This window comes from Diadema antillarum, unplaced genomic scaffold (assembly GCF_040938485.1).
Source record: "Diadema antillarum isolate AM-2024a unplaced genomic scaffold, OU_Dant_1.0 seq00000620_RagTag, whole genome shotgun sequence".
NCBI classification, from domain to species: domain Eukaryota; kingdom Metazoa; phylum Echinodermata; class Echinoidea; order Diadematoida; family Diadematidae; genus Diadema; species Diadema antillarum.
The window spans coordinates 302,067-320,512 of NW_027271543.1; positions in this window are offsets into that span (position 1 = coordinate 302,067).

The window sequence follows — 18,446 nt, forward strand, 5'->3', positions numbered from 1 at the left end:
CATATTTCTTCATGTTATCCATCACCTTTTGCAGTGATTCCCTTGTACAAAATTTTAGGAAATGATAGACTCTCATGTTTGTCTCGTCGTTATGAGCCGGAGTTGCAAGGTATTCACACATCACAAAAGAAAGAACGCCGAATAAACAAAACCGTGAAAAAGACTGAACATTCCCCTGGGCTGCAAGTGATTTTCGTAGCAGTCTAACATCTACATGAGATGTGAAACTCTAAGGAAACATAAAATCACATTTCATTGTTTATCGTTTTATCGTTTTTTCGTTTGGTTTGATTCGTCTTATTTGATGAGTACTACTAAATCAATTCCTCCCTTAAAACGAAAAGGTAACACCATTTCGATGTATCTTTGATTGGAGTTCAGTAGATAGGTAATCATCAACATAATTAATATGATGTGGCAGTGAGTAATTAACAACAACTTTATACCGAGTACCTCGAGTGTATTCCAACAACATCGTAGAAATATCATGATGCTGTTTCTCCTGCTTGAGCCACATTGCACAAGTGTGCAACAAAAAGACATTTTTACTTATTTTTAGACACTGACAGGAATACGCCTTCCCCAAATATAGATCTCGATGATGTGACTGTTTGGAAAATCCATCATTCCTTAAGTCGTTGTGGTAAATCAGTTGATAAGCAAGCGGTCTCCGACAACGCCTTAGGCGCCGGAGCAGAGGGGGGAGAGATGGTAGAGAGAGATACACCACCCATTACAAATGCCGTAAATCATGCGAAAATATGATGACTTTGTATCAATGACAATGATGGGCTCAACGTTGCGCGCACATTTCGCCAGATTTCAAGAGCATACGGATTTCCCATTCCGCTCTAGAGTGTTTGCCTATATTGATGTATGCCCCTTGACAAGGGAACTGCAGAGTATGAAGACAGGAGCACGGCGAGACATCACACACGACGAGGAGTCGTGGACGGCTAAAAACAACAACAAACAAACAAAGAAAAAATACGCTGACGAGGATTTGATAAAAAAAGAGGGGGGAATATGACGTTTTGTTGACGGGTTGGTCAGTTGACATGTTCATATCTATAAATAAGTCCGTATCGTCAAATTCTTTCTTCTGAGTGCTAAAATTTGTTTCTCTGGGTGTTTCTTTCCCCGATGTAGTCCCATCGTGATAAGTTCAATCCATAATTTCAGGACATGAAAGTTGTTTGTTGATGAATATAGACACCAACAAAAGTATTTATATCCATGAAACTGGCAATTGTTGTCATAAATTCATATGCATTTCACGTGGGATAAATGATGTTTAACATGGCACTACAAACAGACTGGTATACTCTTGAATGAAGGATATTCGTGGCATCTTTAACACAGAAATACTGGTACCTTGTAAAGTGTCAGTATGCAGAGATTTTTATGGCAATTTGATTGGAATACGAAAATGTATTGTAATTGCAATTACAACGCAGAATGTATGATAATTGTATAGTTAGTGTACTTAACACTTTGTTTCCCTGTACGGGTGTAGATCAATTTCTGAAGTGTGTAAAATCTCAAATGAGAATACAGTCTGTACATACATGGAAAGACATTTATTCCAAATGACCATTCATTTTTGGTTTACTTTTGAACTTGACAGTTAAAACGAGTTCATAAAGTACATAAAAGTCGTTTATCCGTTTGATGATTTTTTGTAAACATTTCGTAAATATAAAGAAACCGGATACGTATAATTTTTGTTGTTCATTTTCACGTTTGGTCTGAGTACTTCCTTCCCTACAAGGAGTATTTGATAATTTTCCTATCGTTTAGACTGTAGAGCTGCTTTTTTATGTTGATGTGTGTTCGGTCAGTCTTTAAAATACTGCCACTTTATATTATGACCGACTTTTTCTACTTGGTTTCGTGCCAGTAATTATGTCCAAGCTAACAAAGTTAAAATGACAGACAATGTAATCTATAGGATACTACAACGCAATGAATTTTCTCTCTTTGGTTATTTTGGAAGATCGCTTGATGCAGATCTTTAAAAACTGGTTTCCAATTGTCTACCTCTTCAACGTACTATTGTCTTCTTTATTATCAAGCATTTGAGGCAGCCAGAAAAAATATTAGTCAATTCATAATCCACGCTCACCTTTACACCTCAACACACAATTATTACCAACAGACAGCGAAATGAGCTTAACTGTCATAGTTATTATTATTTCTAGAGTCGATTTAAAGGAGGATAATTATCTCTGGAATCTTTTCAATGTCAATCCCTGTAAAGCGCAGTTGTCAAAATTAAGTATGATCTTATGCACACTTTACTTTGATAAAGGACTAACAAGAACAAAGCAAAAATTGTGTAAACGAATTAAATTCTATATGATTTATTGCCTTCTCATATCTAATATTAACAGTAATTATGTCAGTGGGTTGGACGACTCTTCAAACTGGAGAAAACAATTTGCATTTTGTTAATAATTATATTCTACCACCATTGTTAAAAGAACTTTGCCTCTTTAGATACTTTGGCAAAATATCCATGCGCAAAAATATTATCCCGTATGTTTTCTCTCCTAGAAAATAAAAAACAGCTCACTAAAACCTGACGGTTTTTTCGTTTGAAATTGTTAAAATGATTCGAGATCCCCAAAGCTCTTCAGTGTTTCTTTGGAGAGAAACAGGATTTGAATGAAATGAAGGAATATACATTATATATATAAAGATTTTTTTTGTTCTTTAGCCTTGCCAGGGCTTTTATTTACATACCGGATGATTGCAATATATTATAATATTGATCGTGCAAAGGCATTTTTATCAAAGCAATGTTAGTCAAACCTTGTCAAGCAATGAATGGGTGTCTCTTTCATCCTGTATGAATGTGATTTTAACCGAACCTTGTGTACATAATCACCTGATTGTTTACTTGCACTGTATGCGGTGATCTTTATCAGACCAGACATGCTGGTTCAGTTGTGGATCGTTTGTGAGGAAAAAAAAAAACGAAATGCAGTGATTTCGTTGTTTGTGGGAGGGTGTATAAAGGGATAGATATTCGGCATTGTTACAAATTGATTTGTCTAGCCAACTGTTGTCACAACACCACGAGATGTAATCTCTTTGCCGCGCGTTCAAACCACATAATCTCAGGAGGGTGCATTTATTTTAATCTTCTTCTTCTTCTTCTTCTTCTTCTTCTTCTTAAATCTGATCTTTCCAATAGCTAGTGACCAGTATTCTGAAATTCAAACCATGGTTAACCTGTGATTCTCGGCCTCCTTTGAACAACTCATCAAGTCCTGTATGTTTGCTAATCAGCTGTAAGTTTAGCGATTAAGTTAAGAGGCTTCTGAAAATCCACTGACAAAAAACAGCAACAACCAAACAAACAATTATACCGTCACGATCCATAATGTTTACATTAAAGAACTGTTCGATAATGACAGTACATAACAGATAACATAGTGTTGTATGTAGCGCTTTATACGGGCGTTTCTAAACGCATACTACTCTATCTTATATTTCACTTCAACTTCCAATATGAAACAATAACAACAAATGACCAAATCATAATAAAAGGATAAAACATCAAACCGTAACAGTATGAGTTGGGAAACTTTAATGATGGGCTAATTAGTAATTTCACCTTAAACCAATTCGCAAGTCATAAGATACGAAGCCACCTGTTCACTGAGGTGCTGACGTCCAGTAATGAGACGTACGTCGTGCAGGGCCATGTATTGATTGCTAATTTGTGCCCCTTGATTGCAGAACTTGGTGGTATTAATCAAACAATGAAATCAATGGCTAATGTATTTCGGGCGAATTGAATTTTGGAAACAGTGAATGAACATGCAAGTCTCGGAATGCTGAGAGAGGAGAGACCAAAAAGTATGGACAGGATGGCATGGTCGTATAGTGAAAAAAATAATCACTTTAGACGTGACGGAGGTTCTGCAAAAATGCACGTCAGAGAGATGCGTGCTGGTGGCAGATGAACGAAACTGTGAATCATTGGTTCAGAGACTCGAACGAGTGAACGTGTAGGTCAGCAGCTTTACAGACCCTGCCCACGTTTGCTATGAAGAAAACGCGCACATGACTCGCCCTATTTGCTGTTGCCATGGCTACAAAATAATACCCACAGCTGATCACAGTGACCTAATCAGTGGACATCAAGCATGCATGATAAGCTATACTCATCATGGTGGCGCTCTAAACATCGTCCTAGAATAATGAACAGCAGACGTAACTATGCCTGACTTGGTGGGTGTTGGAACCATGGATTCTTCAACTCCATGTCGCTATTCTACGTTTTGATGAGACGCGTATTTGCTAGTGGGTATGAAGAACTTGCTATCACCATGATTACAACATTATAATTTATGGATGCATAATGTTAGCCGTTGTTTGATAGAAGAAGTAGTATTGTCATGATTGTGTAGTGACTTTTTCCTAACGGAATTTGATGAGATTAAACAACATGTAGTACGTAGGAAACAATGCATATATATATATATATATATATATATATATATATATATATATATATATATCATATATATATATATATATATATATATATATATATATATAATACATATACATGTATGCATACATACATACATTCATACACACATAATATCAGGACTAGACACTATTTTTTTTTCTTTTTGAATTTGAAATTATGATAGCCCGAAAAGGAAAAAAAATCATTTGTGTTACTTGCATATGCCCCATAAGGTCACCACAAGATAGTCTCTTTGGAAATATTCTATGATGGCCAGACATCAATTCTTAGTGGCCCCTGGACACCGCTAATGTCGAGCCCTGCATATTTATACATACATACATTCAAACATACATAGACAGATATACATACATACATACATACATACATGCATACATCCGTGCATAATTACACTAAAAATATACGTTACCGATAACGAAAATAATCCCATATACCCTTTACCTGCGGTCTGCTTGTGGAAAATATTAATGTAATCATCGCGTTGCCTTGTGCTCGTCTGTGCATTGAACACACACTTTTCATACAAGTTTTACTTAATTCATTTCAGAAACCTGGAAGCATGTACAGACAAATGCTAAAAAAAGAAAAACAATCGAATTTGCAATTAGTTGCGCGTAATATTAAGTCGGAGGCATCTCCCGTTGTCACTGTTTAATCTTCTTATAGAAATATTTAAAGAGAGAGAGAGAGAGAGAGAGACATGATTGTAACCACTTTACAACTACTTTATGTGGCCGAATTGATCTTATGCATTGGATATTCAATCATTAAAAACGAAAATCCGTGACTGAATCACGAACAATATCATAAAGATTGATACTTGAGTAACAAATTTTGGAAAACAATAGCTTCATTTAAGGTGATTAGTAAGGAAGAAATGATTGGATAATTATACGGACAGAATCCAAAGAGAATTCACTCAAGCTATCCGGTAAGTGTCATACACACTGTGGTTTTCAGGCATTATTGTCTTTATACCCTAGTTTGGGAAAAAGTTTATATTTTCATATTTGGTAATATGTTTACCAGCTCCTACTTATTTAGACTTTCCGTGCTTAAAATTAGCAGTTTACAAAGATATTTTCAGTTTGAATGATAATGATGACTAGGGTAAGCGTGTTTGTGCTTTTTTGTTTGTTTTTATATGACTGATGACCAATGCCAAGTCTTGTCCAGCAAGAAAGAAATGCCCTGAGCATACTGAAAGTCAAGATGAATGATAATAAATGATTGAAATAAAACGTGACGTATAAAACACTCCTTTCTTACATCTACAAACCATCAGTATAATGAGAGTTATGCACACTGTCTGACGCTTAAACCTTTCCCTCCCTCAGCTTGCATGGCAGTTGTGACAGAAAACGTCCGTAACCAACGAGAAGATGGCAGATTATACCCATTCTCCATTGTTATAGGCTTATGAATTTGGAAATTCGCAGGCAGAATAATCTATCAAAGACGTGCCAAGTCAGTACGGGGCCTGCATTAAACTTTGTCTCGCACTGGTTGGCTACTGGAAGAGAACGTCGTCAAGAAACGGCGATGCATTGTGGGAATTAAAGGGAACCACGGCCCCGAGACGGACAGGGACAAATTTATGATATGCGCTGTTTTGCGTTCATGGTATATCTCAGGTCATTTGACTAGGTTGTCTTCCCCAGAACTTTAGCGGATGAACTGCGCAGAAAGTGCTAGGCTTGGCTAGACCTTAATGCAATATTTCATTAAAGCTCGGGTATTATTAACAAGTTTGATAATAACCGCCATTATTGGAAAATTGCTGACGCTAATGAAAGTCGGTCTAACGCTGGAAAGCGCCATGCTAAGCCCTTAATTGAAGCGCACGTTATAAATGCGTTTCGGGAGAAGTTTTTCCCCTTTTGCCTACGCCCGGGTTCGTAGGCCAGGTCGAATTCATAACGAAAATGGTATATTGCACTCAACACTGATATCATTTTAGGCAACGCACTTTTTGACTTTTTAGCAGATAATCTCGCTCATCCCCTTTCATCTAAATAAACAGTTGTACCCCCTAAAAAACCCTCCCCTCAAAGAAACAAAAAAAAACAAAAAAGAGGTTAAGAGAATAGATAGAAGGAAGAATAATTGTTTTCGAATTTAAGTCCTTTGGCGTATTTCCATTCTGATGCAATTATTGAAGCCCAACTCCGTACGGTGTGGCAAAGAGAGGGAGGAAGAACTAGATGGGGCGTTAGACATGCAAAAATGTTTTGTGTTGTAAGCTTTCAATTTTTGGACGCCCGAGGCATGGGTTTTGCCATTTCCACAAATCTATTTTCAAGGAAGGGAGAAAGGGGAGATGGAGATAGGGGAAAAAACCCACCGCTTTGATTTTTGTGGCCGATCCCGCATCCGAAGCGTAGACGCGGAAAAGCCCGCGCAATTAAGTCTAATCTCTCTTATATTGGCGGAGTTAAATAAAGTTGGCTTCCTTTGCTTTCAAGCTCCTCGCGACAGAAGAAGAGGGAAAGGAAAGAAAGTAGGAATAGAGGGACATGTGAGAAATAAAGAGAAAGAAAGACGGGGAAACTGAGAGGGACTGGAGAAAGAGAGAGTAAGAGAATGAACTCCTAATTGGGAACTGGGGATGTCGCCAGATATGTAAAAACTACCTTTAATGACGAAAGTAAAGTGCTCCGATTTTCCGCTTCTTTTCTCGCTTTCCATGCACAGTTTTTTTTTTCTGTCTTCGTTTCTGTCTTACTGTCTTTCTGTCTCTGGCTCTGTCTCCATCTCTCCCTCTCTGTCTCTCACTCACTCTCTCTCCCTCTCCCACTTTCTTTCTCTTTTTCTCTCTCTGTCTGTCTCTGTCTCCGTCTCTGTCTGTCTGTCTCTCTCTCTCTCTCTCACTTCCTTTCAACAAACATCCCCTGTCTTGATCTATTATGGTGTTCCCTTCCCCGATTCCTCTTTCCTCAATGAGAGCTGGGGATAGTTGACGTAGATTAGAATAGATCAAGTACTAGGGAAGTACCATCCCCTCCCCCTCTCCTTTTCCCCCCGTATTGTCGCCTACCTTTTCTCCATTTTGTTCCCTTTGCCTTCTCCCCATGTTTTTCGCTTCCTTCTCAACATCATGAGGTACCATTCCCGCCTCGAGAGTACACCCAAAGTGTAATACCCGGTAATGGTATTTCGCTGTCGTTTATACCGGCTACGCCATCCGACGAAGGGGTTACAGGCCTACCATCCTATCGTGCCGTGACGATGAAGTGTATGCTGTGCTAACTCGATGGTAGCAGCTAGATGTATTTTCTCTTCCCAGAACAAGGTGCGCACAAATCCTCTGTATCAAAAACAAAATAAAGCAAAACCCTCTCGCTCCTTCCATCACAAGTATTCACAGCTTTGCGTAGATTGTTTTTGCTGTTGCTTGCTTTTGGCAGTATGAATCGATTGTTGACAGTCTTATCGATATAATTATTGCCACGGGTAACAATCGCGTTCTCTTTATCTCCCTCACGACACAAATCATATTCATAACATTGCCATTTTTAATGTCTTCCCTCTTTCCACTCTTCTCCCCAAAATCATGAAAATGAATTTTTGTATGTACTTCGCAGTCGTTCTCTCGTTTTCCTTTCTTTTGTATATTTCTCCCCCTTTTTCTTCTTTTCGTCACCATTTTCCCCTCCTAAACCTTGGTTCCTTTGTCCCTTCTTTCCTTGTGTAATGTCGTTTTATTTCTTTTCATCACTGAACTTTTCTTTCTCTCACAGGCAGCCGATGCTTGCAGTAGTCTGTGAGACAAAGAAGTTAAATTAAAATGCAAAAAACAACAACACAACAACAACAACAACAACAACAACAACAACAACAACAGGAAGACGTTGATCACCATGCATGCGAGCCTCTGTTCCAAGAGGTCGTTCATTCTCAAACTGATAATGACAACAATAGCCAAGTGAAACCCAGAGCTTTCGTTTCACACCTAACATGATGGCACGACTTGGTGGGGACCCCCTGAACAATATCCTTCTCAAGCGACACAGACATGTCAGGTGGCCCAAACTATATTGAGCCTATAAATGAAGCCAGTTTAGTAATTCTACTTACATGACTATATGACGTGAAATCGTTGCTATATAACAGTAAGAACCAGCAATTGGTTTTATGTCTGAACTGTGTTTTACCGCATGCATTATCAATCTACTATTCATTACTATACTTCACAAAATCATTGTAATAATAGACGTATGAGGGTGGGACATACCTTGCATGACCTGAACCATGAACTGATTCTAGGGATTAATCTGTGAATACGAAAGATTGACAGAATGTTTATCATGTATGTAGACCAATAGAGATGATTGGAATAAACCTATACGGGGTACTTATCCATGAATTATATTATTTTGGCACGATTTAGAAGTGTACACGTGTGTAAGGATGATTTGGCGAAGCCAGAGAAATATCAAGTCTTTCATGAAGTTGCAAAGTCTATTCCGATTACTGAGTAAATTAGCGCATTCACATGTTACCAAGCCCCACTGCACCCCTATTGAGTATCATATCCACCGTCCCCCCCCCCCCCCCCCCCCAATCACACAAGTCGCTGTAATGTTTACATTGTGACTTGGTCTGTGTCTTTTTGTTTCACTGTTCTTAATTGCTTCCAGTTCACTTCAGTGTTTATAGAAAATATTGACTGTTTAAAAATGAATTTGCTCTCTTAGATTTTTTTTTGCTGCTGCAGTGTAATATATCCTAAAGGGTTTCTACAAGGCAAATACAGCGACAAACTCTTGAGTGATCCAAAGCCAAAGCGGGCCCATTATTATTGTTAAAGCGGCATAATGTTTCTTATGAATATTCTCGTCTCTCTCTCGGTGCTCACGCGCAGACTCGAGTTGGTTGGATGCGTTTCGTATATTCAAGTAAACACACACACACACACACACACACACACACACACACACACACACACACACACACACACACACACGAACACACACGCACACACACACATACATCCCAGCAATAGGTACTTGTGGGAGCCTATCCAGTTATTTTCTCCCATAAACAGCATGAACAGACACAGACATACATACACACATACACACACACACACACTCACAAGTAAGGAATGACGTCATCCCCCATTCATTACATCTTATTCAATGTTAAGGCCGAGACCTACAAAACACATTTGGAGAATATATAGATTAATAAAAACAACGGTCTTTATTCATATAGTATAGAGGTAAAAGACGTCGAAGTTATATTGTCACGATCAGAAGCATCGTCATCACGACAAGTTTAGTAGTCATCCCGACGAGTTTAGTAGTCATCCTTAACATCTTCATCATGGCTTTTTATTTTTTCCACACCCCTCCTCTCACGCAAACATTTACAGAGAAAGAGAAATAACAAAGGCGTTTAATCTGGTCTCTTCTTCTTCCCCGTCTCCTCCTTCTACTTCTTCTCCTTTTTCTATTCTTTTCTTTCATCTTTTTATCTTCTCGTGAGTTTTCTTTCTTTTCTTGTTCATTATCATCATCTTATTATTCTCTCATCTCTCCCCTCCCAACCTCTCCCGCTTTCTCTCTTTCTTAAATCGGCGTTACGAGTTGGCAGATACGGGGTGACGGACAAAGGCCCGCGGGCTGCTTCGGCCGAGCTTGCATTGACTGACACGGCTATTTACGCATGAAGCTAATTTCCTGGCAAGGCGTTGATACAATAGCGAGCAAGCAACAGGTATCATGGCGTACATCAGCGCAAGCCGCTTCCACGCTCGAATACAAATGCAATTAAGAATCGTCAGGTTGGGTTAAAGAGGGGACAACAGAAAAGGGAAATGAGAGAAAGAGAAAGAGACGGGGTTATGCTACCGTCTCATACAGCAACGTTTACATTTTCCCGCTCCTTGAACCATCATTGGAGCTTTGTTGATCCTCGTTATTCCAGCAATTTCCTGTGACTTCAATACCCGTGTATGTGAGCTCGGCGCTTACATACTAGTTTACTCGCGTTAATTTCCGCCGTAAAAATCGATAGATATTTTCATATGAAAGTGTATCGTGTTGGAAGAGTGTAAAATGAGGGTGGGGGGGGGGGAGTTGTATAGTGTTTAATTCAGCCTGTTTTTAAGTGGCCTAATATGAGTTCGTGTGTAATTTTGCTCACTCCCTGCCCAGAATTTCAGACCCAATGCCAGAAATCTGTGGTCGTCTACTGTTGCTCCATAATAATTATTATAGGGTATCATTATCATTGTAGCTACATGTATAATGTTGATATGGATAGCTTGCAATCGTTTAATTTACAGTCACAAGCTGCCAATCACAATACCATGTTAGGTCTCCACAAAAAAATGTGGAAAACTGAAACCACCATAAGCAACGTTCTCTGTACGTGTGTTTTATTTATTTATCTATTTTTCATTTTGTGTGTGTGTGGACGTGATAGGCCCTATGTCTTTTATGACATGGATTTGTATTTCTTTTTATCTCTTTAATTACGAACATAACATGCATCTTGGCTTCACAACTTATTGTGTGTTTATACTAGAGTATATAAACGAAACATCTGCTTAGCACGCTTATGACTGTGTAATAGGCCTACTTTTCATCACCTTCTGATTAGTGACGATTTAATAGCACATCTACCTATCACGCCTAAAAGTTGAGGAGTTGAGATTATCTAGGTATCTTACGTTTAATTGATTTAATTTGTTTTGACGCAATATTCATGCATGACATTATTTGTGTTCCTGTCCTGCAACAGTATCATGAGCAGCACATTGGCACTGCGACTGTCTGCATCCGAGTTGGTCGAGTAAAACACTGGTGTGAGAAAACGTTAGAACGCAGCGCCATCTATTTCAGGAAGAGGAAAAGCTGCAGCCTTTTGTTGACTATCCAGGGAGGTGGTATATCACACACGTATACGTGCAGACTTGCCAATAAAACATTTGATTTGATGGGTGTGTGTGTGGGGGGGGGGAGGGGTGATCGTGCTGGTAGAGTTTACTGTTGTGGACACACAATCATGAGCGTTGACAAAGGGGGCCGGCCTGAGCCGTCAACGGTGAACAGAACAAGACAAAATAACAACATACACCGGCATAACTACAGTTACTTCGCAGTGGCATGACACACATCGTGCAATACTCATGACTGTGTCCTGGGACGTCGATTCTATAGGGCAATGGGGGGGGGGGGGGGGGGGTATGAGAAGTTAACGCCTCCTCCCATTGCGGAATGTGAAAAAAGGGAATTATATAGTATATAGACTTCTAAAACGAACCGTCTCCCAAAAGGATTAAAAACAAACACGTATGTTTAGAACCATTGCTTCTGATGGTACATACACCTAGCTAACCTGGGCCCCGTTTTATCAAAAGATTATAATCGAGTGCCATAGACTTAAGAAATCAACTATATAATCAATTATAACTATTCATAAAACAGGGTCCTGGTAGGCCTAATTCTCGAACCTCTCCGCTATTGTAATTTTCAACTCTCTTTGCGCTGTCTTTAAACTCGGATATTAGATTTTCAAAAAATTTGATAGTAAATAAGAAAATCACACAGTTTGTGTGTGTGTGTTTGTTTGTGTTTTTTTGTGTTTTCTAATTACATGTATCGTTTCCCTGAATATGATTATTATAAATAGTGCGAGAATACACATGGTATTGTCGTCGTATCTGCGACCATTCCATTCATTGCCGTTTATTTTGTACTTGCCGATGAGCGCTCTATCATCCACTTCCAAAGCGCATCAGATCGTTGAATTTTCAACTACGTATCTCCTACCCCCTCCCCTACCCCCCCCCCCCCGTCCACCTCCATAGACTTAGACTTAGTACACTTTGGGGGTTGACAGATTTACAAAATTGCCCACACAATGTCCGCACCAGAACGATTGATTTCAATTCTAAAAATGCAAAAGCTCTCCCCCTCCTCCCGCACAAAATATAATAATAACCACTTTGCACACCCTCCCTTTTGTTTTATTCATTTATTACCGTTTATTTTGTAATTGCTGGTGAGCGCTATAATATCCACTTCCATATAGACTTTGCACGCACTGGAGACACACGCAGAAGAATGAAGAGGTGACAGATACCACGATTTATTGCCATTCACATTTTCCTTCACGTTTTTGAATGCAAATCCTCCAAATATTTTGCCTAAAGCGTGTACCATTTCGTTGAATTTCAATTCTAAACTTCGTGTGGGAGGGAGATACTCTCCCCTCCACCTCCCCCTCCGGCTCGGAGATAACATCCTACCCCTCCCCGCTCGATCCAACTGTTTTCAGTATTATAATTTTGTCAGCTAATTTGGGTTATTACAAGTCTTTTTTTCAACCGGGTATTAAACCGTTGAAGATTGGACAATTAACCATTATGCGTCCAGCCTATGTTGAGATCAATCTCAGGATATCAAGTTTATCAGGCTGTTGTGAGTGACGTGTCCCCTGATCATCCAGTATGTGGTTAATTTAATAGATACTTCATGTAAAGGGTGTTGACTGTTCCAATTAATTGCCTAATTTACATTAAGTGTATTCCAAATCATGACACATACATTATACATCATGTACGTTTATTAATATTTCAATGGTTCAAATGAAATTGCACTTGCCATTAGATGCCGTTAAATCAGCTCACGCCGTTAGACCCTATAATAATACTGTACAGGACTTGTATACATTGACTTCCATCTGTCTAGAAGTGAGGCACGCTTGTGTCACCTTTCCTTAAACGTGCTCTTGTTAAGCTGTAATTTCCTGAGGTGTGAACTATTTTCTCACTCATTCATCAAGATAAAGAAAACTAACTACATATACCTCTAGAATCGTCCCACAAGCAGCCGGAGAAAAGATTTATAAGCATGACATTTTTATGATGAGCGTGTCTGGGCATGCAAATGCATGGCTATAAGACAACTAATTTTTAAAACTTGGGTAACAGAAAGAGAGAATTTGACTCTTCACACACACCCCCCCCCCCCCCACACACACACACACGCACACACACACGGGGGACGCCTCGCCCCATTAATCTTTCTTAAAATAAATCAAATAAAAAGAAACAAGGAAAAGTAGAAATTACGCGGTGCGTAAAATATGTCCCCGCCGGAAGTAGCATTTAGTAGCAAAATGTACAATATCGGTCAAAAATCAAGGTCAAAGGTCAAAGAAGTCAAAGGTCAAAATTCTGTGTAGAAGTTTTGAAGCCCTCACCTAGTGCCATCACAAAAAGCAAACGGAATCGAAATCGGGTTAGAAATGGCGAAGGAGTAGCATTTTGTAGCCAATGTACAATATAGGTCAAAAATCAAGGTCAAAGGTCAAAGAAGTCAAAGGTCAAAATTCTGTGTAGAAGTTTTGAAGCCCTCACCTAGTGCCATCACATAAAGCAAACGGAATCGAAATCGGGTTAGAAATGGCGAAGGAGTAGCATTTTGTATCCAATGTACAATATAGGTCAAAAATCAAGGTCAAAGGTCAAAGAAGTCAAAGGTCAAAATTCTGTGTACAAGTTTTGAAGCCCTCACCTAGTGCCATCACATAAAGCAAACGGAATCGAAATCGGGTTAGAAATGGCGAAGGAGTAGCATTTTGTAGCCAATGTACAATATAGGTCAAAAATCAAGGTCAAAGGTCAAAGAAGTCAAAGGTCAAAATTCTGTGTAGAAGTTTTGAAGCCCTCACCTAGTGCCATCACATAAAGCAAACGGAATCGAAATCGGGTTAGAAATGGCGAAGGAGTAGCATTTTGTAGCCAATGTACAATATCGGTCAAAAATCAAGGTCAAAGGTCAAAGAAGTCAAAGGTCAAAATTCTGTGTAGAAGTTTTGAAGCCCTCACCTAGTGCCATCACATAAAGCAAGCGGAATCGAAATCGGGTTAGAAATGGCGAAGGAGTAGCATTTTGTAGCCAATGTACAATATAGGTCAAAAATCAAGGTCAAAGGTCAAAGAAGTCAAAGGTCAAAATTCTGTGTAGAAGTTTTGAAGCCCTCACCTAGTGCCATCACATAAAGCAAACGGAATCGAAATCGGGTCAGAAATGGCGAAGGAGTAGCATTTTGTAGCCAATGTACAATATAGGTCAAAAAATCAAGGTCAAAGGTCAAAGAAGTCAAAGGTCAAAATTCTGTGTAGAAGTTTTGAAGCCCTCACCTAGTGCCATCACATAAAGCAAACGAAATCGAAATCGGGTTAGAAATGGCGAAGGAGTAGCATTTTGAAGCAAAATGTACAATATAGGTCAAAGGTCAAGGTCAAAGGTCACAACTGAAATTCTGTGTAGAAGTTTCAAAGCTCCCATGTAGTGCTATCATATAAAGCAAACAGAATTAAAATTGGCTCATAAATGACAGAGAAGTAGCAAATTGAACATTTTGATCACACACGGACGCACAGACAGACGGACGGACAGACACACGGACACACACACGTACGGAGCCCGTTTCATAGTCCCCTGCTCGAACTCGTTCGGCGGGGACAAAAATGAAAGGGGCGAGTTCGATCGTAGTGGCACCAGAAAATTGCGCTGAAGCCCTTTTTGTGCTCGTCAGCCGATGAAACCCGGAAGTGGCACGAGAAACGAAAAAACTGCACGGGAGCCTTTTTGTTGTTGTTTGTCAGCTGATAAAACCCGGAAGTGGCACCAGAAATACATTTTGCGCCCCCCCCCCCCTTGTTATATACGGAATCCTGGATCCGCCTCCTGCACACACAAAGAAATGCGTAAGGTTATGCAAAAGGAATAACAGTGTTCGATAAACTCACAAAAGTTAATCAATTATTGTTGGGGTCATCCCACAAGACCGACACCCACGAGTCATACGGCCCAAGAGTTCGACACTAGACAAAAAATGAGGCCCATGAGTCCGACACAAGGCAAACACACGAGTTCGACACTATATATAATGTAGGCAAACAATGTCCACGAGTTCAACTCTAAGCATAAAAGGCCCACGATTCGACGCTATAATTAGGTAAAAACGACCCACGAGTTCGACATTCATCAGGACACAATGTGTCGGTTTCGTGCACCTTTTTGCTTATCATAGTGTCGGACTCAATCGTGCCTTATTTGCTTAGTGTCAAACTTATCGGGACTGTATTTGTTGTGGGTTGTATGATTCGTAGGTGTCGAACTCGTGACGCGCACCCATATTGTCATTCATAACGTATTTTGTTAGTATACGATGAAGATTGAAAGTTTTACCTTTCCTTATAATATACCTGTTCTGAATTCAATAGCGGGTATAGAGCACCTATATAGAGTCATACCAGTACAAGCCACGAAAATGAAGGAACATGCATGTGTATGGTCACATGAGTGAACGTGGTTTCGAAACCATGCACTAGAACTATTTGGAAGATGGTCAATTTGTGACCGTGCATCACAACAAAAACCAAAAAGCCACACGCCCTGATTTTACATGAGGACTCAAAATAGGCGAAGCGGGTCAACCTAATCAATCTTGAGTTTTTGATATTTTCTGAAGGAGCAATGATTATTCTTCTACATTAGATGAATGTAAAGTTTGGGATCATAAAAACAAATGGAAAATTGCGTTTTCAGCAGTTCTTCTGGAACATTTTTTTTAGAGTAGTGTGATTAGGTACTGATAACTCAGAGGCTCCTCTTCATTTCTTAAAATCCTTGACATAGCATACTCTTCACCTCAACAACTCTTAATAGCTTTTGAAAGAATGATGCTACTGCTTTGATAGTTGGCATTGGTAATGGATAGAATGTGTTGATAAAGCATGCCTACTTTAATCTTAACGTAATAATTTCTTCATTGTTACTGCTAGGGTATTTTAAACCCTGTCTTTGTCCAACTCAAAGCACAGCTAACACGGCTTGGCAAGATTACGTGCTCGAATACACCCTATACTTTGGAGTCTCTTCTCTCAGACAGGTCCTATACACACACTTTTCACGAGCTTTCTTTCCAATTTATTGGTAAGGAGAGTCCATTTGAATTGAGTTAAACATCATTTTAAAGCTAAAAGTTTGCTCTTTCAGATTCTGCCTTATCCATTATGTCTATTTACTTTTTGTCGGTTTTGTGATGGAGGGTCATATACCTGAATCTCTGTTGTATCGAGTTATACATTGCCATTGTACCGGCAAATTTTCGTAAAATCATGCAGTGTCTTGTGGATCAACCTACGGTACGTAGTCTCTTGATTTTAAAGCAACTCGGTTGAAATTCGGCACCTGACTATGTGTGCGTGCAAGACAACTTTTTCGTGAGTGCTAAGAAATTTATCTCTATGGCAACAGCAGTTTGTAAACAAATCCTCATACAAAATTTTGTGAATCGAGCTGCATGCGCTCTCAGTTTTTGAGTATTTGAGTTGGAGCTTTTGACATAAACTGTGTGTGCATGTTATATGCATGCATTGTTTCTTGTTACAGTATTTACTGGCACACATTGCTAAATGAATATTGTCTGAATATTACTGCAATCCAGATATTGATATCTTATGTTAATTACGTATTATTTTCGTACTATTTAAGTAGTGTTGTCTATATGCTTCATCATAATAGTAAACAAATATTTTACTCAACATAGATATATTTTGGACAGATGTTGTTTACCGAGGGATCCACGTCTCTACAAGCTGTGCTATTTAGTGGATCACTCTTTTCAATCACTTTATTAACTTCCTATGATAGTGTCATTTCTACAAAGTATACATGTTTGTTTTATACCATTATACGTTAATTTGCATATACTATGTTAAGTACTATTCTTTACACAGTAGTGTACAATGTATATTTGTTTTACTTCTTGCTTATTGTACACCATATACTCTGAACTATACGATCTTTCTTTTTTTATGATGATGATGATGGAAATAAAGACATGAATGAATTGAATTGAATGATACGTTCATGTGGGCGATACTTTTTTGTGAGTGTCAACAAAGCTGTTGCCATTGCAAACACATTTTTATACAAATCATACAAAAACAGTCATGCGGATTTAGCTGTATTATGATAAATAATTAATCTGTCGTCATTGTCGAAGTAATGTATTGTATTGTTAGCATTTTGTCAATACATGTAAAAAGCGTACAAAAATATGGTGTATTGAGTTAACTTCCTTCAGTTTTTGAGAGTTTGACTTGAACTCTGGTACATGTGACCGCTATATTAAAGGGACTGTACAGTACTGGTTGAGGTGAGGGATTCATGTTTTGAACATTCCTAAGTGAGATAATGACAAACCTCTTATGAAATATGAAAGAGCATGTAATTTTAAGAAGGATTCAACATCTATTTGATGAAAATTGGTTTTCAAACGGCTGAGATATCCAAAAATGTGATAATAATAAAAGGCGACAGGCCACAACTTATACTTAGGATCTCTTTGTTTCACCTTGTTTTTGGATATCTCAGCCATTTCAAAACTGATTTTCATCAAATAAAATGTTGATACCCCTTAGAATTGCATATTCTTTGACATCACATCGAGTGGTTTCTGAATATCTTGCAAAACGTTCAAAGCTAAATCCGCACCTCGACCAGAACTGTACTACGCACTCTTTAATAGGCCTACTTATGCTAATGTGCAAACTTCGTCTTTCGCGAATGTCAAACAATTGGTTGCCATGGTAACAGTGTTTTCTACAAAATGAAAATCATGCAAAAATATTGTGGATTGGGTTATACATAGCTCCCACAGTTTTCGAATATTTGACTTGTAATTTGTCACATGTGACTAGTGTGACCAATTCTGTCGACAATGCGTTGCCATGGTTACAGCATTTTATGCCAGTAAAAGCACATAAAGAATATCGTAGATTCAGCTTGGGACATAAATGTTACTGTGGAAGAAACTTTTTTGGAGTGTCAGTAAATCTGTTGCTATGCCAAAAACATTTTTATAAGAATCTAACGAACGAAAACAGCCATTGCATGTGGTTTGAGCT